Source organism: Cetorhinus maximus, chromosome 11, assembly GCF_964194155.1.
Source record: "Cetorhinus maximus chromosome 11, sCetMax3.hap1.1, whole genome shotgun sequence".
NCBI classification, from domain to species: domain Eukaryota; kingdom Metazoa; phylum Chordata; class Chondrichthyes; order Lamniformes; family Cetorhinidae; genus Cetorhinus; species Cetorhinus maximus.
The window spans coordinates 116,720,398-116,745,578 of record NC_135889.1 but is presented as its reverse complement, the minus strand read 5'-3'; the positions used below and the strand labels follow the sequence as shown (position 1 = coordinate 116,745,578).

The 25,181-nt window shown below is 46.7% G+C and overlaps 1 protein-coding gene across 2 annotated transcripts in view; it reads left to right on the top strand.

The window, feature by feature from the left end:
• Positions 1-25,181, top strand: part of sema5ba (sema domain, seven thrombospondin repeats (type 1 and type 1-like), transmembrane domain (TM) and short cytoplasmic domain, (semaphorin) 5Ba) — a 344,144-nt gene that overhangs the window by 102,552 nt on the left and 216,411 nt on the right. For both annotated transcript variants that reach the window (XM_078552610.1, XM_078552611.1), the window contains exon 2: positions 8,927-8,979. The gene's annotated coding sequence lies outside the window, so the exon portion shown is untranslated. The remainder of the gene's footprint in view (positions 1-8,926; positions 8,980-25,181) is intronic.

Here is a 25,181-nt window from a genome sequence, read left to right as displayed (position 1 = left end):
GTACTCAAGTTGAATAATGAACGACCTACAGTAGTTTATGAGTGCTGCAGATGGCTTGGCCATACATCCAAGTAAAGAATATTGCCAGTAGTTTCTGTCTCTGCCGGTCTCTCTCTCTCTCTCTCTCTCACTCTTGTCCCTCATTGTTGGAGGGCCAAGATGAATGGAGCCCAAGGTTAGACATCCATTCTCCCAACTGTTGCCCTGAGTAACGGTGGAATGTCACACAGCTTGGAAAGTAGCCCAATGCTCAGCCCTAAGCAAATCCCGGATCGTGGTGGCACTGACTGTGGTGGGAGGGAGACGCTAAGACAGAGAGAGATAGAGAGACTGCTTACAATTCACATTGTGTTCAGTTGCCCCAGAGAAAGTGAGGTCTTGGACTATGTGGATAGGAATGGCTGCAGGAAAGGGTCATCCATGGGAGGATAGTCAGTCTAATTTTCTCTAGAAAAGGGAAGGCTGGCAGAGTGACCTGATCAAGGTCATTTAAGATTGTGAAGATAGGGTAGACGTAGAGAAAATAGTTCTGCTTGTGGGTGAGACCAGATATAGGTGCATAAGTGTGGGGTAGTCACTAATAAATTCAGTAAGGAACTCAGGAGAAATTTCTTTACCCGGAGATTGGTGAGAAATTGGAAGTCGCTACCACATATAATCATTACAACACAGAAGGAGGCCATTCAGCCCATCAAATCCATGCCAACTCTGTAGAGCAATCCAGGAAGTCCCATTCCCTGCCCTATCCTGTAGCCTTGCGAAATTTATTTTCCTCAATTACCTTTGCAGCTTCCTTTTGAAATCACTGATCGCCTCGGCTTCCTTGAGTAGTTGTGGCAAATAGCAAAGAGGTATTCAAGAGGAAGCTAGATAAACAATTGAGGAAGAAAGGAATAGAAGGATATGTTGATGGATGAGATGAAGAGTGTTGGGAGGAGGCTCGTGTGGAGCACAGACACTGGCATAGACCAGTTGGGCTGAATGGTCTGATTCTGTGCTATAGCTTCTGTAATACTTTATAATTTAATCCCATTAGCATTATCTGAATATGCTGATGGGGAGGGGAGGGGCTGGAAGATGGCTGGGGGAGAAAAGGGAGCAATACAAAGCTTCTTCTCTCCTGAGGATATGAAAATCTGAAGGATTGACACTCCTGTATACACATCTGGAACAGAATTCCAGTCAAAAGTTCCAGCTTTACCTCCTCGTCATTCCCTGGCACAATTCCATTTGTAAAAGTACTTTCATTTTTGTGATTTCTGTATTTATTTATGGGATGTGGGCATCGCTGGCTGGGCCAGCATTTATTTCCCATCCCTAATTGCCCTTGAGAAGATGGTGGTAAGTCGACTTCTTGAATCGCTGCGGTTCATCTGATGTTGTAGTGGGAGTTCCAGGATTTTGACCCACCGACAGTGAAGGAATGGCGATATATTTCCAAGTCAGGATGGTGTGTGAATTGGAGGGGAGCTTGTGGGTGGTGGTGTTCCCATGTGTCTGCTGCCCTTGTCCTAAAAGGTGGTAGAGGCCGCAGGTTTGGAAGATGCTGCTGAAGGAGCCTTAGTGAGTTCCTGCAGTGCATCTTGTGATGGTACACACACTGCTGCCACTGTGCGTCGGTGATGGAGGGAGTGAATGTGTGGTGGGTGGGATGGCAATCAAGCGGGCTGCATTGTCCTGGATGGTGGCGAGCTTCTTGAATGTTGTTAGAACTGCACTCGTCCAGGCAAGTGGGGAGTATTCCATCACACTCCTGACTTGTGCCTTGTAGATGGTGGACAGGCTTTGGGGAGTCAGGAGGTGAGTTACTCGCCACTGAATTCCCAGCCTCTGACCTGCTCTTTAGCCGCAGTATTTATATGGCTGGTCCGAATAGTTGTTTGGTAGTACAGAACTTGGGCATTGCTGAAAAAAGAGACACGCTGACAAAGCTTTTCACCTTACACTCATCAGAACAGATGCAAGGATGCCAAATTTCATAGAAAATGACAATTTACCCTGCATGAGAGATGCATCCCTTTTCTCATGTAGTATAAATTGTTGTTCCCTTTGAGATTTGGTGTTCTTGCATCTGTCCTGAAGTGTGCAAGATGAGAAGCTTTGACAGCGTGTCTCTTTTTTTCAGCAATACTCAATTGGCTGGTCCAGTTAAGTTTCTGGTCAATGGTGACCCTCCCACCAGGATGTTGATGGTGGGGGAATTCCACGATTTGTTTAGCGTTTGTCAACACTTGTACATTGCGTCCTTCACACCCAATTTTAGATCAAAAGCAACAGATTGATGCCTTGAGAAGGAAATGGTGCTGAATCATTATCTGCCAGGAACAGAATTCAAAGTTATTGAGGGTAGACGTAGACTGATCTGATCAAATCAATGAAGGGATGCGATGGTTTAAGTATCTTGAGTAGGGCAGCAGGGGAAGTGGAGAGATGGTAAGTGTTACCTGGAAGCTAAGATTACACAGAGGAGGCATAGCTCTGAGCAAATATTCAGAACTCTAGCTTAAGATTAGCTTTGGGGAAATCAAGGAGTATTTATACAGAGCTCATCGTCGGGCGAGGAAATGATTTAGACAGAATTCATGATTTGATAGATGAGGACCACAAAGTGGAAAGCTGGAAGGAATGTCACTGACGTAAGGCATTCTTGAAGCATAGATTGCATTGCCACAATTAACCATTGAAATCAAATCGATTGTAAGATTTAAGAGTGAATTAGATGAATCTTTAGGCTACGAGGCAAGAGCGGGCAAAAGGACAAATGTGGAGGAAGATGAGGAGGCATTATTTTACCCAGTGAGTTATGATGATCTGGAATAAACTGCTGATAGGGTGGGGGGAAGCCGATTAGATAGTAATTTTCAAAAGGGAATTTCAACACTTGGAAATGGAAAATATTTCAAAGGCTATGGGAAAAGAGCAACAGGGGAGTGGGACAAATTGGGTTACCTTCTAATGTGCCTTTGCAAACAAGGTCTGGGGAGAGATGCAGTGGTTTTTGTCGAGGTTCATCCTGAGCAGCTCTGTGGCGCAAGGACTATGTGCTCTACGAGCTGTTCACAGGGGCGCACGCCAGGATGAACATCATCTGTGGTAAGAGGACCATCAACTTGGTAAGGCACTCTTTGGTCTGCCCAAAAATTGCAAAGAGTTGCCCCTGACTGGGTGTTGCAGACTGGCACATTCCAAGGTCCAGGACTACGTGCTGAGGGGATGCACTAAAGCTTGTGCAGCCACCCCAAGGGCGTAATGAGGGAAAGGCCAATATCTAAGGCCCTTCAGCCATGGTTTACCGAGAGGCTGGAAACTGGGTAAAACCACTCAGGCTGTATGTTTGACATGTAATGCATATTGTAAACATTAACTACACTTGTAAATGTATTGAGTGACATGCGGTATTAGAAGAAACTCATTTGGTTTTGCACCTTAAGTAATGTCAACTTTGTATGGTCATATAATGTACATCTATATATTTCATGGATGAAGTCATTTTTGGGGGGAAAGATTTCAAGAGCTGGCTTGGCACATGCCAAATGACCTCCTGTGTTGTGTGATTCCATGAAATAGGATTCGACAGCTCTGGTGTAGGGCTAGTATCAGCAGAGGCAAAATGGACTGAAAGGCCTATATTTCACTGAGGTTACGGAATCCATTGCAGGTGCCTGAAAGTAGTAGGCCTCGTTTGCCCCCTTGGCCTTGTTCTGGATGCACACCTTATTCCTTCTGATGACGAATGTCTTGTGTGATGAAGAGGGAGTGAGGCTGCTTCGGGGAAACCCTTGGGCCTAACTCATTTCCTGGGGGTAGCTGGGAGCAGTAGCAGCCTCAGGAGTCTCGAGAGGGAGCCTGTCAACCATTTTGTTTGCCGTGATTAAGTTGACACTGCAACAGGCAACCTTTCTGAAGCACGGGGAAATCTTTATGCTGTAATTGCACTTCACTTCAAGTGGGAGCATTTAGACATCCACAATACATGCCTGATCAGCTTCACTTTACTTACAAACCCAATAAACTTCCCCTTGTGAAACGAGCTACCAAGCAACAACATTCTTTTTAATATATGTTGATAGCGATAATTAGAGTTGATTTAACTGTTCATTCAAAAATGTAATATAAGTAAAACCAAAAGAAAATACTAAAGAAGGATTAGTTTCCAGAATATGCCGGTGAATCTGGCAGTCAGTCCACTCTAGTTTACGAAGTAATAAAGCCAGATGAAAGGGTACCCACTTGGTTTGGCATTTTTATGGAGCGGAAGTAAATGGGAAAGATGATTTCTTTTGGAATTCCATGCAACAGAAACAAATGAAGTTGAAGACTAACATGCCCAACAGCTTGCATTTATATGGCGCCTTTGACATAGTAAAATGTCCCAACAGGCTTCGCGGAAGCATTATCAGACAAAACTTGGCACTGAGTCAAGGAAAGAGACCTTTGTGCCCAAAGACTTGGTCAAATTTTAAGGAGGATCTTAAAAAAGAAGAGAGAGGCAGAGAGGCAGTACCATGGATGTACCTGCACCAGGCAGACTGCAACTGTTTGAGAAAGCAGCTCACTATACCCTCCCTCAACGCCAGTAAGGGGTGGGCTATAAATGCTGCCCTGGTAGTGATGCTCTCATCACATGAGTGAATTTAAAAAAAAAATGGTATAATTCTCAGCCTCTTCTGATTTGGGCTAATCTCAGACTATTGACCCAGTCTATTCTGCGTTCGGAGGTCTTGTGGTGCAGTGGGTAGTGTCCCTGCCACTGAGCCAGAAGCTCTGGGTTCAAGTCCCACCCTAGGACTAGATGGCCAAGGAAGGTGTGTTCATAACAGGGCCAACCAGGTTTGTTATCAAATTGTAAATCCTTCCAACACACGCCAATGGCAGGTGGTAAGAGCGGGAGAGATTCCTGGTCAGCCATGTGATGGATAGAACGTTGGAGCCTCTATCATCACTGTCCTTAGCTCCGGACTACAACATGCATGTAAAAAGTGTGTGTTACCACAGCAACGCAAACTCCTTGGGGGCAGGTTGCCTCTGTTAGCCAGACATCCGGTGTGGATCAGATGATTGCCAACAGCATGGGGTTCGATTCCCCATTCCGGCTGGAGTGGATTCGGGACTTGCCTCCTTGCCCGACCTGTGGTGGAGGTTGTGGCGCTATGGTTTGGGCAAGAAACTCACCAAGATGAAGTCTGTGTTGGACCCTCTTAGCCATTGCCCATTCTGTGGCGATTTATCCACTTTCAATGAGCAAAGCAGGAAGGGGAAAATCATGCAAGGTTCCCATCCGGCCGGCCACTGCAGACAGCAAGGGTTTTAGCCTGACTGTGAGGCACCCATAGAGGAATAGCCTGCTGCTCCTGGAAGGCCACAGCGTCCGAGGGAACCATACCCAAGCATGTTCAAGAGAGGAGGGGAAGAATGAAACGTTAGATTGTCCTTCAAATAAACAGCTGAGAGAGGTACCGCTGCCAGAGCTTTGGTTGCAGCTGCAGGTTGCAATTATGCTGTTCACAGACTGGGTTAATGCCAATTGAAGATAACAATCAGCTCATTATTATTTCAATTTAAACCTACGAACACTGTGAAACCTCTTTCATCCACGATCTGTGATTCAGGCTCTGAAGCACAGGAATTCCTGAGAGGGAGCTGGGGAGAGGTGTGGGGGTGGGGGGGCGGGGGGGAGGCTGAAAGAAAGCATTAAATAATTGCACGCAAATTACAGGAGTGGGTGCATTCTGAGCCTTCACTTCCTAGCTACCTAATGCTGGTCATAGAGTGCTAGCGTGTGGATTGGGCGATTTAGCCATCTGCTGGTCACACAAACCCAAAGAGGTTTTCAACGTGAAGGAGATTAATTTTGTTTGTCTGGTTTAACCGTCTTGCTGCCGTACCAAGGATGTCGGGAGGACGTTGGTCATCTGTGCTTTTTTTAATGGGCTTTTCATAGAACAGTACAGCACAGAAGCAGGCCATTTGGCCCATCAGGTTTGTGCTGGATCATTTGAAGAATAGCCCGGTTGGTTCCACTTCAGCTGTGGCTCAGTCCATAGCACCCTCGCCTTTGAATCAGAGGATTGTGGGTTCATGTCCCACTCCCGGAAACCAAGAACTGGGATTGTACTCGAAAGAGTTGCAATCTGTGACTGTTGATAACTCGAAAGAGTTTCCCTGCTCTTTCCTTATTACCTTGCCATTTTTTTTTCTTTCTTCCAAATATTTATCCAATTCCCTCCTGGAGGTTACTGTTGAACCACCACCCAATCAGGCAGTGCGAATCAAACCCTGATCACTGCTTGTTATTCCTCATGTTTTCTTTTGTCAGTCATCTTCAAACTGTACCACCTGGTTATTGGCCCTGGGAACAGTGTCTCTTTATTTACTTGATCTAAACTTTTTCTGGGTTAGAAACATCTGTATCAAATCTCCTCTTAGGCTCCTGTGCTCTTCAGAGAGCAACCTCAGCTTCTCCAGTCTATTTGCGTTTTTGAAACATATAGGATCCTGAGGGGACTTGACAGTGGTGGAGGGGGGGTAATACTGAAAGGGTGTTTCCCCTTGTGGGAGAGACCAGAACTGGGGGGGGGACACAGTTTAAAAATAAGGGGCTACCCATTTAAGTCAGAGATGAGAAGAAATGTTTCCTCTCAGAGGATCGTGAATCTTTGGAACTGTCTTTCCCCAGAGCGCGATAGAGGCAGGGTCATTGGATATTTCTAAGGCAGAGGTAGATAGATGCTTGACTGACAAAGGAATCAAAATCTTCTGATGAAGAGTCATACGGACTCGAAACGTTAACCCTGTCTTCCTCTCCACAGACGCTGTCAGGCCTGCTGAGTTTTTCCAGCAATTTTTGTTTTTGTTTCAGATTTCCAGCATCCGCAGTATTTTGCTTTTATCTTAAGGAATCAAAGCGTGTCGGGAGGGGCAGGCAGGAAAGTGGCCTGGAGGCCACAATCAGATCAGCCATGATCTTATCAAATGGCGGAAGCAGGCTCGAGGGGCCGAATGGCCTACTCCTGCTCCTAATTCGTATGTCTGTAACTGTAATTCCCCCATCCCTGGAACCATCCTGATTAATCTGTGGAGAGTGAGATGGGGAACAGTGATCACCCATGGGATAATTTTCTGAGGTTCGAAAGTACCTCACCATCAGTTTATTGTATGGCACGCTTTGCTTCCCCTTCTGTGGGTTTCAGGGTCCTTGATTGTGCTTCACCCACTCCCTCCACCCTTCAGCACCTCCCCCCGCCCTCCCCCACCACCACCTGAGCTTCTCCAGTTTCTTCCTTCCACAACCCTCTCCAATGTTGGCAATGAAAAGAACAAAAGAAGTAAATCGGTTTCCTCCTGGATTGCTGTCGTCTTCAGTGGTGCTATTTAACACTGAACTCCATCTAAAGCGTATCATAATATTATATGACTCTGCCTATAATGGAGAATAAATGCCCAGGGTGGTTAGACACAGAGAGAGAAGACCTGTGAAAGGAGTACCTTTTGAAAACCCACTGTGAAGGGCACTGATGCATCAGTATCTTTTGTATGAAATGGTCTTGTTCACATCTCCAGATTTGTCTGAATGTTAAAAGGGGACACTTGTATTGCTGGTTGTTAGGGGTAACTCTTTGATCAACTGAAAAGGCTCCAGGAGAAGCGCTAAGTAAATTGCCCCAATTTCGTTGAAATGTTTTGGGCTGGTGATTGTTCTGCTCAGGCATCATCATTTTCCACTGCGCCCGGGACTTCTTGTGCAAATGTGTGGTCCTTGGGCCTATCAGACTGTACTACGCCGTGTATAGAGCGTCACAGGATGGGTCACGGGATGTTGCATTGTAACAAGTCATGAGGTTAGGATAATCGGATGGTTACACAACTGGATTGGCATCCTAGGGCTGTGAGGTCACAGCCCCACCATTGGCAAATGGTGGAACAAAAATTCAGCAAAATGAATTAGTGTGCTGGTTTCAGGGGGAAAAGGATGACCATTCAAACAGCCAGGCTGTCTTGAAAAAGCCCAACCGAATGCCTTCTGGGAGATAGCCATATTGCTGCATGTGGCAGCTTTGTGTGCACAAATTGGCTGCCCCTTCATTATAACAATCAGTACGCTTCAGAAAAAGCACTGCAAAGCACTTTGGAATGTCCTAAGGCATGAGAGGAGCTTCCTTCCTTCTTCCTGCTGTCACCACTGACCCCCGTGAATATGCTCACTCAGGTGGGAGAAGGAGATAGCTCAGTGCTTATTGAACTCCGATCAGCTCAAAGCGATGCCTTCCGAGAAGGATGGAGGCCAACTTACTCAGCTGATATTGCTACATCTCTGCTAAAGCCAATTCCAAGTATGCCGCTGAATTGTTACTATTGGCTCGATCCTTTACTGCCGACGGTGGAAGTTCCCTTTCATTGGATATCCCAGTTTACAGGGATAAGGAATTTTAGCTACCAGGTTAGGTGGGGGAAGCTGGGGGTTTGTCCTCCTTGGAGCAAAGAAGATGGGGGGGGAGATTTGATAGAGGTGCACAAGATTATGACAGGTTTAGATAAGGTAGACAAAGAAAAGCTATTTCCCATTAGCTGAAGGTGCAAGGATCAGGGGACACGGATGTAAGGTTTTGGGCAAGAGATACAGGGGAATGTGAGGAAGAACCTTTTTATGCAGCGAGTAGTAATGACCTGGAACTCGCTGCCTAGGAGGGCGGCAGAGATGAGCAATGATTTCAAAAGGAAATTGGATAGGCACTTGAGGGAAATAAACTTGCTACAGGGATAGAGCGGATCAATGAGACTGACTGAATCCCTCCACGGAGAGCCGGCCTGGAGTCGATGAGCCAAATGGCCTCCTTCTGTGCGGTGATGACTTTATGACTCTCTTCTGATCTGATTCAAACTGATGGTGCCATTTTACCAAAAGGAATTTTCCCACTTTGTATTACAGGTCATACGGGAGCGTACAGACAAGAGGTACAACACACTTGTGATGCAGCTACGGTAAGAGTTGTTTAAAACTCTTTTCATTGCAGCAGATTAGTAAGTCCTGTCTTGGGTTCATCAGTCTGTGCACCATCATTAGTCATCCCAATTTAGCATGCCCCATTGTGGGTAAGGCATGGAAAATTAGTTGGCTTTTTCACTGGTCACATTGCTCCTATTCATTTGTAAAAGAGGGGGGGGTCCAGGGGCAGAAACTTGGCAAATCAGACATAGAGAGTATTCACAGAAAGTAGAAAGTGACCTAATGAGGAAGAACAGAGCTGTGTGCAAAGACGTTGAAAGGTATGATGTGGTATGTTAACCATCCCACTGTAACTAGTGAAATGATTGGTCGGCGCCAGATATGTTGAGGGTAAAAGAGGAAGCGACCAGTGCATTGGGTGAGAGGATTGACAGTTGAGGTTGTGATATGCTTGTTATCCAGGACTTTGTTGCGTTTTTATGTCTCTCTCTTTCCTTTCCCTCCTCCAAATCTGCTCGCGGACGGTACAGGGCAGACCAATGGGCTTTGACGGCCTCTGTACTTATTTCTCCCCCTCAGAGTGAATGACAGTAATCGATGAAGAATCAAACGTGGTTGATTTGAGCTTAATCCAGCTTTTCTTCAGTCGTTCACGAGATGTGGGCTTCGCTGGCTGGGCCAGCATTTATTGCCCAATTCCCGATTGCCCTTGAGAAGGTGGCGGAGAGCCGCCTTCTTGAACCACTGCAAGTTGTAGGTATAGCTACAGTGCTGTTATGGAGGGAGTTCCGGGATTTTGAACCCACGACAGTAAAGGAACGGCGGTATAGTCTCAAGTCAGGATTGTGTGTGATTTGTAAGGAAACTTGTAGGTGGTAGTGTTGCCATCTATCTGCAGCTGTTGCCAATGCTTCACAAACTATTTTCCAATGCGAACCCATTTTAACACTCGAAAATCGATGCAACCCCAGACGCCAACAAAAACAAAGCAGTAATAAAGCAGCATGGTAACATCCAGTATATAATTATTCAAGTTTGTATGTTGTAGATCAACATATAATATCATATAAATCTGAAAATTTGTGTTTTTAAAGTGCTTTGTAAAAATGTTATTATTTTATGTACTCACCAGCCTATTACTTCATCTGAGCCGCTCCAGCTCATGGACCTTAGTCAGGAAACAGTGGAAGTAGAGCATGAGGGTCTTGAGTTGGCTGATGTTGGGGCCCAGGTCATTCTGCAGTGCCAGGGTAATGTGAAGTTGGGCTTAGACAAGCCACAGCTCAGCAGCGGAGGCATCGCCGCTGGTCAGGGCTGAACTTGGCTCTGGTGAAGTGGACACGGGCAGGAGCCCATGACCTGGTGAGAGAGACCGAGAGGCGAGCAGAGCAAGTGCAGGACTGAATGCTGCCTGGGCCTCAGTGCTGGAGCGGGGCATGGTCTTGGAGGGGGGGGAGCTCATGACCTCATTCCCTGTTTCTCCGAATCCACTTGAGGCACGACCCACAGCGGTTTGGCAGCCGTCGTTCTAGGTGGTAGAGGTCGAGAGCTTGGAGTTCTTTGCACATACCCCACCCAGCGGGGGACAGTGGAGAGTGGAATCCTTGCTGTTGGTTTGCTGGTTCAGCTCGTCCTATGCCTTCCATTACTCCTGATGAGAATGGTAAAGTAGAACTAGGTAAAGGCAACAACATCCCCAACACACATCCCTGGGAGCAGTGGGGTCCAAATTTATGCCAGGGTCACACAGGGGAGTTACCAGATTAGAACAATAGCCAGGGGTGCAGGCATATCTTTTCAGGAATGGAACACACTCGAAACACTTGAGGTGTACACCGCTCTTGATTTGCCTAGGAATGGTGAGCAAGACAGCCGGAGAGGGTAAGAATTTTTCAAAAAGAGTGAGAAATGTGGCTTCCCTCCAAAGAATTGGAGATTTTATTTACTCTTTCATGGGATGTGAAATCACTGATAAGTGACGGTATTTGTTGCCCATCCCTAATTGCCCTTGAATGGAGTGGCTTGGAAGGCCATTTGAGAGTGCAGTCAAGAGTCAACGATATTGCTGTGGGTTGGGGTCACAATGTAGGCCAGACAGGGTTAAGGATAAAAACAAAAAACTACTGCGGATGCTGGAAATCCAAAACAAAAACAGAATTACCTGGAGAAACTCAGCAGGTCTGGCAGCATCGGTGGAGAAGAAAAGAGTCGACGTTTTGAGTCCTCACGACCCTTCAACAGAACTGAGTATAGTTAGGAGAGGGGTGAAATATAAGCTGGTTAAGGATGGCAGATTTCCTTCCCTAAAGGATATTAGTGAACCAGGTGGGGTTTTTTACAACAATTGATGATAGCTTCATGGTCACCATTACTAAGACTAGCTTTCAATTCCAGAATTATTAATTGAATTCAAATTCCACTGGCCGTTGTGGTGGGATTTGAACCCATGTCTCCAGAGTATTAGCCTGGGCATCTGGATTACTAGTCCAGTGACTGTGCCACCATCTTCACCCACACACTGGAACCTGGTGTGGCTGCAAACTGAATGGATCACAGGGTCCTGGGCCAAATTCCTTGCTGTGCGCTGACCTGATTGATCTCAGTCCAATGCCTCTATCTGCCTCAGTGCCCCCTCCTCCCAATTTAAGGAGGGAGAACATTTAAGTGGGACGCCCAACTCCCGATCGCTGGGGATAATATTTAAAGTGTGTGGACATCAGGTGAGGACAGAATTGGGTTCAGATGTGGTATTGATGCTCCTTGCCTAGGTTCACACAAGAGCCTGGAGGATTGCAGGCAGCCACAGAACTAGACAGGATTCTAAGGAAGGATGTAAATGCATTGGGGGCGGTTCAGAGGAAGTTTACTAGATTGATACCTGGAATGAGCGGGTTGTCTTATGAGGAAAGGTTGGACAGACTGGGCTTGTTTCCACTGGAGTTTAGAAGAGTGAGGGGTGATTTGATTGAAATATATGAGATCCTGAACGGCCTTGACAAGTTGGACGTGGAAAGGATGTTTCCTCTTGTGGGTGAGTCCAGAACCAGGGGGCATTGCTTTAAAATTAGGCACCGCCGTTTTAGGACAGAGATGAGGAGAAATTTTTTCTCTGAGGGTTGGGGGGTGGTTGAATAATTTTAAGGTAGAGGTAGATAGATTCTTGTTAGGCAAGGGAATTGGTTATTGGGATAAAAACAAAAAGCTAAAAGCTACTGCGGATGCTGGAAATCCAAAACAAAAACAGAATTACCTGGAAAAACTCAGCAGGTCTGGCAGCATCGGTGGAGAAGAAATCAGTTAACGTTTTGAGTCTTCATGACCCTTCGGCAGAACTCAGTTATACCTTGGACCTTCTAGTTTTGGTCCATTTCACCAGTGGTAACATATTTTCTCTACGTTAACCTTATCAAACCCCTTCATAATTTTAAAGACCTCCATCAGGTCTTTATCTCAGTTTTCACTCACCTTGGAGAGAAGAGCACTGGCCTGGCAGTCTTTCCTGATAGTTATAATCTCTTATTTCTGGAATATTCCGACATCCTATTCCTATATACTTTCCAAAATATGGAATATGACTCCAGCCAGCGATGGCATCTTGAGGGAAGGACATTGAAAAGTGTAGTGATTGAAGGTGTAAACCTTTCCTGCTACCTATTAGGGTCATGTGATTGTTCTTGACGAATGAGCCCGAAGCGCAGGTAATCCGTGGGGATGGGGCCTTCTAGGCGTGGACCTGGTTCAAGCAATGTAGCTTCTAAAAGAGCTCTGAAATAAAGTTATCTGTTTCAAGTAGGAACCTGTCTGGTACGTCGACTCATTATAAAATGCAAAATGTTTTTAAATTCAACAACAGTAGAAACAACCACTTGTGCCGAAACTGTGTCTATCTCTGAATCCATTTTATTCTCCCATCAATTAGATGGATTGTATTTGGTTCTGGAGTTCGGATCCAATTCCTTAAGCGCTGTTGCAGTTGTGAAAGGGTTAATAGGCATCGGTACACTGCTAGTTTCTGATTCTTCACACTACCACTGAGGGACACGCTCAGCGCTGAATAGGGAGAGCTTCAGCAGACAGTGAGAAGAATGAAGCTCATTCATAATTAGGCGAGGACACAAAGATTAATCCTGGGCTTCTGAGTGGTGACGCAAACACTTGGAAATCTGCAAAACAAAATCCCACTTCTTTCTAGCTCATTAGAGCAGGGCGTAGAGTATTGTCATGTCCCAACAGCATCCCCCTAACTTAGAGAGGACGGGAAAGAATTGAATCCTGCTACCAGGCATCAAAAGTAGCAACGACTTGCATTTGTATGGCACCTTTAACCAAGGCTTCTCCTATATATCAATGGGATGGGAGAGAATAGCAAGGTCTCTTATCCCTCTCCTTCATCCCCACCCCCACCTGAACTCCGCACCCCCCTTCATCTCATCAAAAAAAAAAGAAAGACTTGCATTTATGTAATGTTATTCAGGCCCAATGGACATCTCAAAGTGTTTTAAAAGTGCTTTTGAAGTGTAGTCACTGTTGTCATGCCGGAGACACAATAAAAATTTGGGATTAAAAGTCTGAGGATGACCACAAAACCATTGCTGATAGTTGTAAAAACCCCCACCTGGTTCATTAATGTCCTTTAGCGAAGGAAATCTGACTCCAGACCCACCAGCAATGTGGTCAGCTCTGAGCAAGGGGCAGTTAGGGGTGGGTAATAAACGCTGATCTAGTCAGCGACGCCCACACCCAACGAACGAATAAAAAGAAACACGGCAGCCACTTTGCATACGGTGAACACCCACAAACAGCCGTGTATTCATGACCAGACAATCTGCTTTTGTGATGTTGACTGAGGGATAAAATATTGGTCAGGACACCAGGGAGCCACTCCCCTGCTCTTCTCCGAAATAGCCCCAACCAATTTTACCCACCCACCCACTTGCAGGCAGACGGGTCCTCGGTTTAACATCTCGTATGAAAGACGTGGAGTTTATTTTCACGATCTCAGGATGTTGCAAAGCGCTCACAGCCAATGGAATACTTTCGAAATGTAGGCACTGTGGTAATGTGTGAAACATGGCAACCAATTTATGCACAGCAAGCTCCCAAAAAATAGCAATGAGATGACAACCAGATCATTTGTTGTCACAATGATGTTGGGAGGAATAAAAGCAAAATACTGCGGATGCTGGGAATCTGAAACAAAAACAGAAAATGCTGGAAAAAACTCAACAGGTCGGACAGCATCTGTGGAGAGAAAAAGGCAGAGTTAACGTTTTGAGTCCATATCATACGGACTCGAAACGTCAACTCTGCTTCTCTCTCCACAGATGCTGTCCGACCTGCTGAGTCTTTCCAGCATTTTCTGTTTTTGTTTGGGGAGGAGTAAAGTTTGGCAGGTTGCTCGGAGAACAGCCCTGCTCCTTCTAATAATGCCACAAGATCCTTTACATCCGCCTGAGAGAGCAGGCAGGGGCCTGGCTTTCACGTCTCATCTGAAAGGCAGAACCTCCAACACTGCAGCACTCCCTCAGTACTGCAGTGGGAGTGTCTGCCTGGATTGTGTGCCCAAGCACCTGGAGGGAGACCCGAACTCATGACTTTCTCACTCATTGGCCAGAGCGCTACCACTGAGTCATAGATGACAATGAAACGCAGTCACTGTTCCTTCATTCCTTTCATGGGATGTGGGCACCGCCAGCAAAGCCAGCATTTGTTGCACGTCCCTAATTGCCCTTGAACTGCGTATCTTACTGGGCCATTTCAGAGGGGCAGTTAAGAGTTAACCACATTACTGTGAATCTGGAGTCACCTGTAGGCCAGACCGGGTAAGGACAGCAGATTCCTGAAGGACATTAGTGAACCAGATGGATCTTTACAACACGTAGCCGTTACTGGGACTAGCTGTTCAGCTCCAGATTTGTTAATTAATTGAATATAAACTCCACCAGCTGCATTGGCGAGATTTGAACCTAATGCCCTCCAGAGCAGTAACCTGGGCTCCTGGATTACTCATTCAGTGACATTACCACCACGTCACCATCTCCCCCTACTGTTGAAACCCGGGAAGTTCCAAGGCTTAGTGCAAGTAGACTTAGGCTCGAGTGCGGGTTAGGTAACAAACCGTCAGATGGGTTATGGTTTCTGCCCCTCACACTTTCAATGCTGTGCACGATAATCGAAGTGTACATATTTACAATTTCCTTACCCCAGTTGTTTTTCCCTCCCCTCTTGAAGAGGTCCAGGCATACAGTTACATCGGTGCCTGTTTGCCCTGGGTTATCTTCCCAAGCGGCTTCTCCTCACGTAGGGTAAGTATCAGTTGGCTGTTGGTCAATGGGCGACATCCCAGTTGAACCAATCTCGTCATTGCCAAGCGCTCCCACCTGGCAGAAGAGAGCCACTTGGGCAAATAATTGGCAAGCGATACCCAGGCTTGATTGAAGTCAATGAAAGATTCAAAGTTGTTATGGAAAAGGACAAGGATGGGCCAGAAATCAGAGTTCTAAATTGGGGGAAGGCTGATTTTGAGTCTGGGAAGAGTTTCCTGCAGTCAGCATCGCGGTGAAGCAGGCTGGGAAGAGTGCCTGCAGTCAGCATCGCAGTGAAGCAGTCTGGGAAGAGTGCCTGCAGTCAGCATCGTGGTGAAGCAGTCTGGGAAGAGTGCCTGCAGTCTGCATTGCAGTGAAGCAGTCTGGGAAGAGTGCCTGCAGTCAGCATCGCAGTGAAACAGCCTGGGAAGAGTGTCCTGCAGTCGGTTCCTGTGGAAAATAACAAAGAGTGGCATCACAAGACAGCGTGAGAGAGCGGCAGAGAGATCAGAACCAGCGCAAGTGCGGGGAAGCTTCAAAAAGTGATGTCAGCACCAAGGTGAGAGCTGATTGGTGAGTAGTGGGTAAGTGTTTTCCTCCAGTTTTTTCTCTAGTTTTTCTCCAGTTTAAAATAGATTAAGCTAAGGAAAGGTAAGAGTCCTAGTTTTTATTTAAAGTACATAAATAATTTAATGTTTTTTTACTGTATTTAACCTAAAGTAAGGGTTTTTTCCAACTAGAGGCATGGCAGGGCAGCTCAGTCCCGTGTTATGTACCACCTGCAACATGTGGGAAGTCCTAGGCGCTCCTTGTGCACTGACTGAACACGTGTGCAGGAAGTGCCACCAGCTGCAGCTACCTGAGCTCCGAGTTTCGGAGCTTGAGCGGCAGCTGGAGGCACTGAGGTACATCCGCGAGGCTGAGAATTTCGTGGATAGCACGTTTTTAGACATGGTCACCCCACAGCTTATGGAAGTGCAGACAGAGAGGGAATGGGTGACCATCAATCAGAAGAAAGGTGTCAGGCAGGGAGTCAGGAAATCCCCAGGGTGCATCTCGCTCGAGAACTGTTTTTCTGTGTTGGAATACGGTGAGAGTGACGGTTCCTCTGGGGAGTGCAGCCATGCTCATGGCACTGTGAGTGGCTCAGCTGCACAGGGTGGGGAGGAAAAAGAGGGGAAGAGCAATAGTGGTAGGAGACTCGATAGTAAGGAGAACAGACAGGCATTTCTGCAGCTGTAGACGTGACTCCAAGATGTTGCCTCCCAGGTGCCAGGGTCAAGGGTGTCACTGAATGGCTGCAGGGCATTCTAAAGGGGGAGGACAAACTAACAGAGATCGTGGTACACATTGGTACCAACGATATAAGTGGAAAGAGGGATGAGGTCCTGCAAGCAGAATTAAGGGAGCTAGGAAGCAGATTAAAAAACAGGACCTCAAAGGTAGTAATCTCTGGATTACTTCCAGTGCCACGCGCTAGCGAGTATAGAAATAGGAGGTTAGCCCAGGTGAATGTGTGGCTGGAGAGATGGTGCAGGAGGGAGGCTTTAGATTTCTGGGACATTGGGGCCGTTTCTGGGGGCAGTGGGACCTGTACAAGGCGGATGGGTTGCACCTGAACTGGAATGGGACCAACATCCTTGCGGGGAGGTTTGCTAGTGCTGTTGGGGAGGGTTTAAACTAACTTGGCAGGGGGATGGGATCCTGAGAGGAGGTTCAGCAGGGGGAGATTCACAACCAAAATGAGAAGAGAGAGCAAGTGAGTCTGGAAGGCATAGAAATTATAGGCCAGTTAAGGCACAAGGGAGTTTGGCAAGGATGGATGGTATTTATTTTAATGCAGGGAGTCTGACGAATAAGGCAGATGAGTTGAGGGCACAAATTAACACGTGGAAGTATGATGTCATTACTGTCACAGAGACATGGTTGAGAGAGGGGCAGGATTGGCAGCTCAATATTCCTGGCTGCAGGGTCTTCCGGCGAGACAGGGAAGGAGGTAAAAGAGGAAGGGGTATTGCAATATTGATCAAGGAATCAATTACAGCAGTAAGGAGGGATGACATCTTCGAAGGCTCCACAAATGAAGCCATATGGGTAGAACTTATAAACAAAAAAGGAGCAATCACATTACTGGGAGTGCACTATAGGCTCCCAAACAGTCAGAGAGAAAAAGAAGAGCAGATATGTAGGCAAATTTCAGAGAAGTGTAAAAATAATAGGGTAGTAATAGTGGGGGATTTCAACTTCCCCAACATTAACTGGCTTAGCCATAGCGTGATAGGTTTAGAGGGAGTGGAATTCTTAAAATGCATCCAGGAGACCTTTTTAAGCCAGTATGTAGAAGGTCCTACAAGAGAAGGACCTGGACTTAATTTTAGGGAATGAAGCCGGGCAAGTGGTAGAGGTATCAGTGGGGGAGCATTTTGCAGATAGTGGTCATAACTTGTTAGATTCAAGGTTCTTGTGGAAAAGGAGAAGGATGGGCCAGAAATCAGAGTTCTAAACTGGGGGAAGGCTGATTTTAATAAGATCAGATATGATTTGGCCAGAGTGGACTGGGAACAGCTACTTTTAGGTAAATCTGCGTCAGAGCAGTGGGACTTATTCAAGAAGGAAATAGGGAGAGTACAGGGCCAACATATTCCAGTAAAGTTAAAGGGTGAGCCCAACAAATCCAGAAAACCCTGGATGTCGAGGGATATACAGGATTGGATAAAAAGAAAAAGGGAGGCTTATGGCAGATACCGAGGGCTCAAAACAGCAGAAGCCCTAGAGGAGTATAGAATGTATAGGGGGGAACTTAGAAAGGGTATTAGGAGAGCAAAAAGGGGGCATGAAAAAAACATTGGCAGGTCAAATAAAGGAAAATCCAAAGTTATTTTACAAGTACATTAAGAGTAAGAGGATAATTAGGGAAAGAGTAGGGCCCATTAAGGACCATAGTGGTAATTTGTGTGTGGAGCTGGAGGATGTAGGTAGGGTTCTAAATGAGTACTTTGTGTCAGTGTTCACAAGTGAGAGGGGCGACATGGGTATGGAAATCAGGCAGAAGGACTATGATATAAATAAAGAAATTAGCATAGAAAGGGAGGAGATAGCAGGGGCGCTGGCAATAATTTTCAATACCTCTCTGGCCACAGGAGAGGTGCCAGAGGACTGGAGGACAGCCAATTTGATACCGTTATTCAAGAAGGGAGGAAGGGATAAACCAGGGAACCACAGGCCAGTCAATCTAACCTCAGTGGTGGGGAAAATATTGGAAGCAATTCCGAGGGACAGAATTAATCAACACTTGGAGAGGCAGGGATTAATCAAGGACAGTCAGCATGGTTTTGTTAAGGGGAGGTCATGTCTGACCAATTTGATTTAATTTTTTGAAGAGGTGACCAGGTGTGTAGATGAGGGCAATGCATTTGATGTAGTCTACTTGGACTTCAGCAAGGCTTTTGATAAGGTCCCGCATGGGAGACTGATAACGAAGGTAAGAGCCCATGGGATCCAAGGCAATTTGGCAAATTGGATCCAGAATTGGCTGAGTGGCAGGAAGCAGAGGGTGATGGTCGAGGGGTGTTTTTGTGATTGGATGCCTGTGTCCAGTGGGGTTCCACAGGGATCGGTGTTGGGTCCCTTGCTGTTTGTGGTATATATAAATGATTTAGACTTGAATGTAGGAGGGTTGATCAGTAAGTTCACGGATGACATGAAAATTGGTGAGGTGGTAAATAGTGAGGAGGATAGCCTTAGATTACAGGAGGATATAGACGGGCTGGTCAGATGGGCTGATCAGTGACAAATGGAATTTAATCCGGATAAGTGTGAGGTGATGCACTTGAACAGGACAAACAAGGCACGGGAATACACGGTGAATGGTAGGACCCTGGGAAGTACCGAAGATCAGAGGGACCTTGGTGTGCATGTCCACTGGTCCCTTAAGATAGCGGGACAGGTAGATAAGGTGGTTAAGAAGGCATATGGGATACTTGCCTTTATTAGCCGAGGAATATAAGAGCAGGAAGGTTATGCTGGAACTGTATAAAATGCTGGTTAGGCCACAGCTAGAGTATTGCGTGCAGTTCTGGAATCCGCATTATAGGAAGGATGTGATTGCACTAGAGAGAGTGCAGAGGAGATTTACCAGGATGTTGCCTGGGCTGGAGAGTTTTAGTAATGGGGAGAGATTGGATAGACTGGAGTTATTTTCCTTGGAGCAGAGGAGATTGAGGGGGGGCATGATTGAAGTGTATAAAATTGAGGGGCATAGATAGGGTAGACAGGAAGGAACTTTTCCCCTTGGTGGAGGGATTAATAACCTGGGGGCATAGATTTAAGGTAAGGGGCAGCAGAGGGGATGTGAGGAAGAATTTTTTCACCCAGAGGGTGGTGGGAATCTGGAACTCACTGCCTGAAAGGGTGGTAGAGGCAGAAACCCTCATAACATTTAAGAAGTATTTGGATGTGCACTTGCAATGCCGTGGCATACAAGGCTATGGGCCTAGTGCTGGAAAATGGGATTAGAACAGTTAGGTACTTGTTTGATCGGGGCAGACTTGATGGGCCGAAGGGCCTTTTTCAGTGCTGTAGACCTCTATGACTCTATAACTAAAAAAGAAGGGATGAAGTGCAAAATGGGTTGCCAAGTTGTTATTGCCCATTCTACACCATCTCACAAAGTTCAAGATCTATTCCTGTTACGTCTCCAAAATCCATCCCCAGAGGGTCCAAAAATTTGCTGAAGTGCAAGACAGAATTGAGCACGAATATTGTGAAATGCCACAAGTGTTTCTTTTCACTAAGCTGGTTCCTGTACAACTTCATTCACTCCGATTATCCTTCCAAATGCTCCTGGCAATTGTGCGGGTTTTGTGCCAGGAAAAATAGCTCAATTGGATTTTATTCTCTCTGAGAGTGTGTGTGTGGGGTGAAGGGGGAGTTACTGTCAAACAATATGGATAATTGAAAATTGGCTCACTCTCCAAGTTTAACTTGGAAATCCAGACTCGCTACACGCTCGAGATGCAATAGCTGTTCATCAATTGCAATCAGAGACTTACCAGTTCCGTATCTTGGGCGTTCTGGAACATTCTTTCGTCGCACAATGTTCCTTAGAAGAAATCTTTAAAGGAGGGGATGGTTTCCATTTCCGATTAGAAAAGCTGTGTGTACTGAATGAAAGCTTGTGCTGACATCTTAATGGATCCTGGCATTGTATCAAACATTTATAAAGCTTGAGACTTATTAAATTAGAACTGTCGCCTCTTTGCCTGCCCCAAGTCCCCCAGAGTCACAGAAATGTTACAGAGCAGACGGAGGCCATTTGGCCCATCGTGCTTGCGCTGGCTCTCCGCATGAGCAATTCCCTCAGTGCCATTCTCCTGCCTTTTTCCCGTAACCCCGCGCATTCTTCCTTTTCAGCTAACAGTCTAGTTCCCTTGTGGAAGCCTCGATCAAGCCTGCCTCCACCACACTCTCAGGCAGGGATACTGTTTTCATTGGCGAGGCTCGGCAACCAGTTAAGATGATTTGTTAAAAGAGGCAGGGGAGGCACGAGCAGAATAGTTTATGATCTGGAACTTGCGAAAGGGAATTGACAGTATTCCCACCTTTTGTGCTAAAATGACTGGCTCACATGGTGAAGGAAGCCTTCGTTATCTCTAGAACCAGCTTTTTCCCAAGGTCTCCTGGCCAGTCTTTCACCCCGCACCCTCCATAAACTTGAGTTCATCCAGCGCTCTGCTGCTCGTCTCTGAACTCGCATCAAGTCTCGTTCACCCCATCACCCACCGTGCTTGCTGACCTACACTGGCTTCTGGTCCAGCAAACTTCTCCGCTTTGTTTTCAAAAATCCCCATGGCCTTGCCCCTCCCGTTCTCTTATCTCCTCGAGTCCTACGACCCTCTGAGCTCCTGCAATTCGGGTGTCTCGCACGTCCCCATTTATCTTTACTCCATCACCGGCAGCTGTGCCCCCAGCTGCCTTGGCCCTGAGCTCTGGAATTCCCTCCGCAAATCTCTCCTCCTCTCCACCTCTCTCTCTCTCCCCCTTTAAGAAGCTCCTTAAGGCCCACCCCTTTGATCAGGCTGTTGGTCACCTGCCCTAATATCTCCCTGTGTGACTCGGTGTTAAACTTTGCTTGATAATCGTTGATGTGAAGCCCCTTGGGAAGTTAAAGATGCTATATAAAGGCAGGTTGTTGCTAACTCAAGACCAAGCCGATCTAAATACTGACCTACTGGGCCATTGAGGGAAGGCCAACAACGGTGACTTGGTAAAAGGTCAAACTGGTGATATTTTTGTGATCTTGAGGCCAAGAGCATCATGAAGCACCTCTTGTGCACTGAGGAATGAAGGGATAGCCAGAGGAGCTGGAGGTCGGTCATTACTCCTGAGGAATAGTCATTCTTCATCTGTTAACCCAACCTATACGGTGTGAGGCATATACCCAGTGAGCCATCAAAGTGACTCTTCACATAAGCTTCCAAAACAATCACTTGCGAAATGTCTGTTTGTGCCGCGAATGTAGTTTTTATTTTGCTTTTAAAAGCGAAATAAATAGTCAAATTTCACCTCATCTCCTCTGTAGGAGATTCAAATTTGTTAGCTTTTATATTTGGATCACGGTTAACTCTTGCTAAATATACCCAAACTGGATCGCAGCATCTCAGCGGCACCAGCTAAGAATCATAATTATCTCCCTTCCCATTCCCTCTTGGCGCACAGACTCTCTGACGCAGGGAAATCACTTCGAACAGCAAATACTTATGCAGAAGGGAAGAACTTGCATTTAAATATCGCCTTTTGAGACATCAGGACACCCCCGCAAGCGTCTTTGCAGACAATGTAATGCTGCTGAAACATACTCACTGGTGTATTGCAAGAAACGTGGCAGCCAATGTATACACAATAGGCTTCCACTAGCAGCAATGAGATAAATGACCAGATGTCTTGTTGTTGTATTGGAAGTTAACGAATAAATATTGGCTAGGACGTCAGTGTTAATTGTATAACAATTGAGCACTTAATTGTATTTAGGTGATGGGGCATTAACTGGGATTCACTCGGGCTCCGATAAATAGGAACAGACTGAAACCGTGGTTGTTCAGTTTGGAGATACGTGTTTATCTCTGTAAATAAAAGTTTACAAAGGGCAGGATTTTTCTGATGGTGGGGTTTCCTGCCTAGCAACCGAAGAGTCAGCAGCGCGTGCACTCCCAGCGATCACAGCAGCCCCGCAGCTATTGGACATTCTGGCAAAGTCCCGGCTGACAGCTCTGTCCTCCCAGCAGCGCCACTCACAGCGGTGGCCAGGACTGGGACTGCAACTAGTCCCCCCGATTCTAGATCCCAGAATCCAGGACCAGGTAAGTGCGGGGGTGGTGGGGGGTGCATGGTGGTGGTCTCATGATGGGATGGGGAAGTGAGGCCCGAGAAGGGGTAGGGGTCTTGATGGAGAGGCTGGAGGCGGAGGCGGTGGGGGGTCGGGGTGGGAAGGGAGCACCTGCAGGGTGCAGACCTTTGTGGGGGTGGCACCTGATGTGGGAAGAAGGCCCTTGAAGGAGGCGTTCCCTGCTTCCCACCCGAGGGTGTCCTGATGAGCTTCCCCACTGTCCCTTAACTCCTCCCACCAACCTCGATTGAGGCCGGGTAGGAAGCGGCCCTTAAGTGGGAGACTGTAAAATTCTGCCCGGAGATTGCAAAGATTAGGCTCCAGTTATATCTTACATCACCTGGCTTCCTGGAAAAAGAACCCAGGAGAGAACTCTCCTGTGCTTCTTTGAATATTGCCATGGGATCTTCCTCATCCACGCCTCGGGTTAACGTCGCATCCAAAAGGCTACGCCTCTGACAGTGTGGCACTCCCTCAGCCCTGACACTGTGGAGTTGTCGGCCTAGATTTTTGTGTTGGAGCCTTTTGGAGTGGGGCTTCAAGCAACGACCTCCTGACTCGTGGCGAGGGTATAGAATTCGATCCAATTCCATGCCAAAGTGTGAAGGCTCTGCCACGCCCTGATTTCTGAATGACGGGTTCAGGTTGGCGCAGTTCACCCAGCAATCGAATTGATTTGAAATCCAAGCTGCTTGACCTCCGCTCTCTGTTCTCTCTGTTTCTATAGCCACCTGCCTCCCCCCCAACCCACCATTGCTCCCCCATGTCCTTCCTCTTTGCCTGAACTGCCGAGTGATTCTTGGATTGTTTTAAAACACCTTTTCAAACGATCGATAGGCTTTGCTGCTGTGAGGACAATGGCGGGAACCATGTTTGACCACTTAGCTTGAGACCCACACCGATCCCTGCCCCTCAGTCAGAGGTACCCCTGTGTGTATGGCTCTCCCCTTGTACAGTCATGCAGCCCCCCCTAAAGACAGCATGTGGTGGGGGAAAAACAAAACCTGCCTCCCTTGCACCAAAATCTGTGTCCCTTCACACCATGGATTACAGTTCCACAACAACTGGACCTGGACAACCAGCGGGGAAGTCGGTGCCCCTGGTGTTGACCTATGACCCATTTTTTAGGCTATGGTTAGATTAGGACCGTGAAGCCTTTGGATTCTGAATAGAGGGTTGTGTGCCTGCTTGCCCAACATAGCTTTTTTTTCCTCAAATCACTTTGTTCCTTTTGCTCCCCCATGCCTTCCATTTTAATCTGTTTCAAATATTCCAAATTCTTGTGCCAGGTCTTGAGTCAAGTACATAAATTGGGATGTCGACTCAGTGTTTTTTTTCTCGTGTGTGAGTGTATGTGTGTGTGTTGTGGCTCGATTATTCATTAATACCAAGTCTGACTGAGCTTCAGTGACATAAACACAACACAGCACTTGGGGGTGGTGGAGGGGGTGGGTGTTATAGCATATCAGGCCTGGAGCCTGAGTGATTTAATGCCTTAGCGTAGACATGGGGCTGCTAGTTTGATCTTGTCGCTTTCTGCATGCCTTTTTCCGAATTGAGTAAGAGTTGAATTTGACTCGGGGTGGGGGTGGGGGAGGGGGGGGTTGGGGGGTGGAGGGGAAGGGCTTTAAGTCGCTTTTGTATTAAGTTAATGCCCGTGCACTTGGCACTAATCTCTCAGCTTTCCCCTGGTTGGTTGCAACTCACTGCCACTCAGAGTGGTTGAGGCAGATAGCATTGGCACATTTTAAGGGTTGGTAAGGGCTTGATGCATACATGAGGGAATAGAGAAACATGGGCGCAGGGAGGGAAAGGGTAACTCGAGAGAATTGAGAAGTTGCATTTATTTAGAACCTTTCACCACCTCAGGATATCCCGATATGGCCAATGAAGTATGTTTTGAAGTTCAGTGACTGTTGTCCTGGAGTTTAGAGGTTGAAGGGGCTCGGGCTGACCAGAATTACATCGAATGTATAACACACATACAGGCCATTCAGCCCAACTAATCTGTGCTAGTATTTAAACTCCGCACCCACCTCCTTCCATTCCATCTTATCTTCCCTCATTTTAGCATTTCAGCTTTTCGTTCTATTCGTTTTTCTCTCTTGTACTTGTCTAGTGAGGGAAGTCATGTGGCGCAGTGTATAATGCCTCGGAGCCAGAAGTTCCGAGTTTGAGTCCTACCCCAGGACTTGATGGCCAAGGAAGCTGTGGTCATAACGCGGCCAAACAGGTTGAACTTCAACCTGTAGATCCTTCCACCACAAGCCAATGGCAGGCAGTAAGAGCAGGAGAGATTCCTGGTCAACTATGTGATGGAAGGGACATAGGAGCCTCTAACATCACTCTCCATAGCTCCAGACTACGACATGCATGTAATAGTGCATGTTGCCAATTCCGACCCCCTGAGTGAACTATAACACATCACCACTTGTCTAATCTCCTTTCAAAATTATTAAGCTATTTGCCTCAACCACTTCCTGTGGTAGTGAGTTCCACATTCTAACTGTTCCCTGAGTATAAAAAGAAAATCATTGTTTCCCTGTTG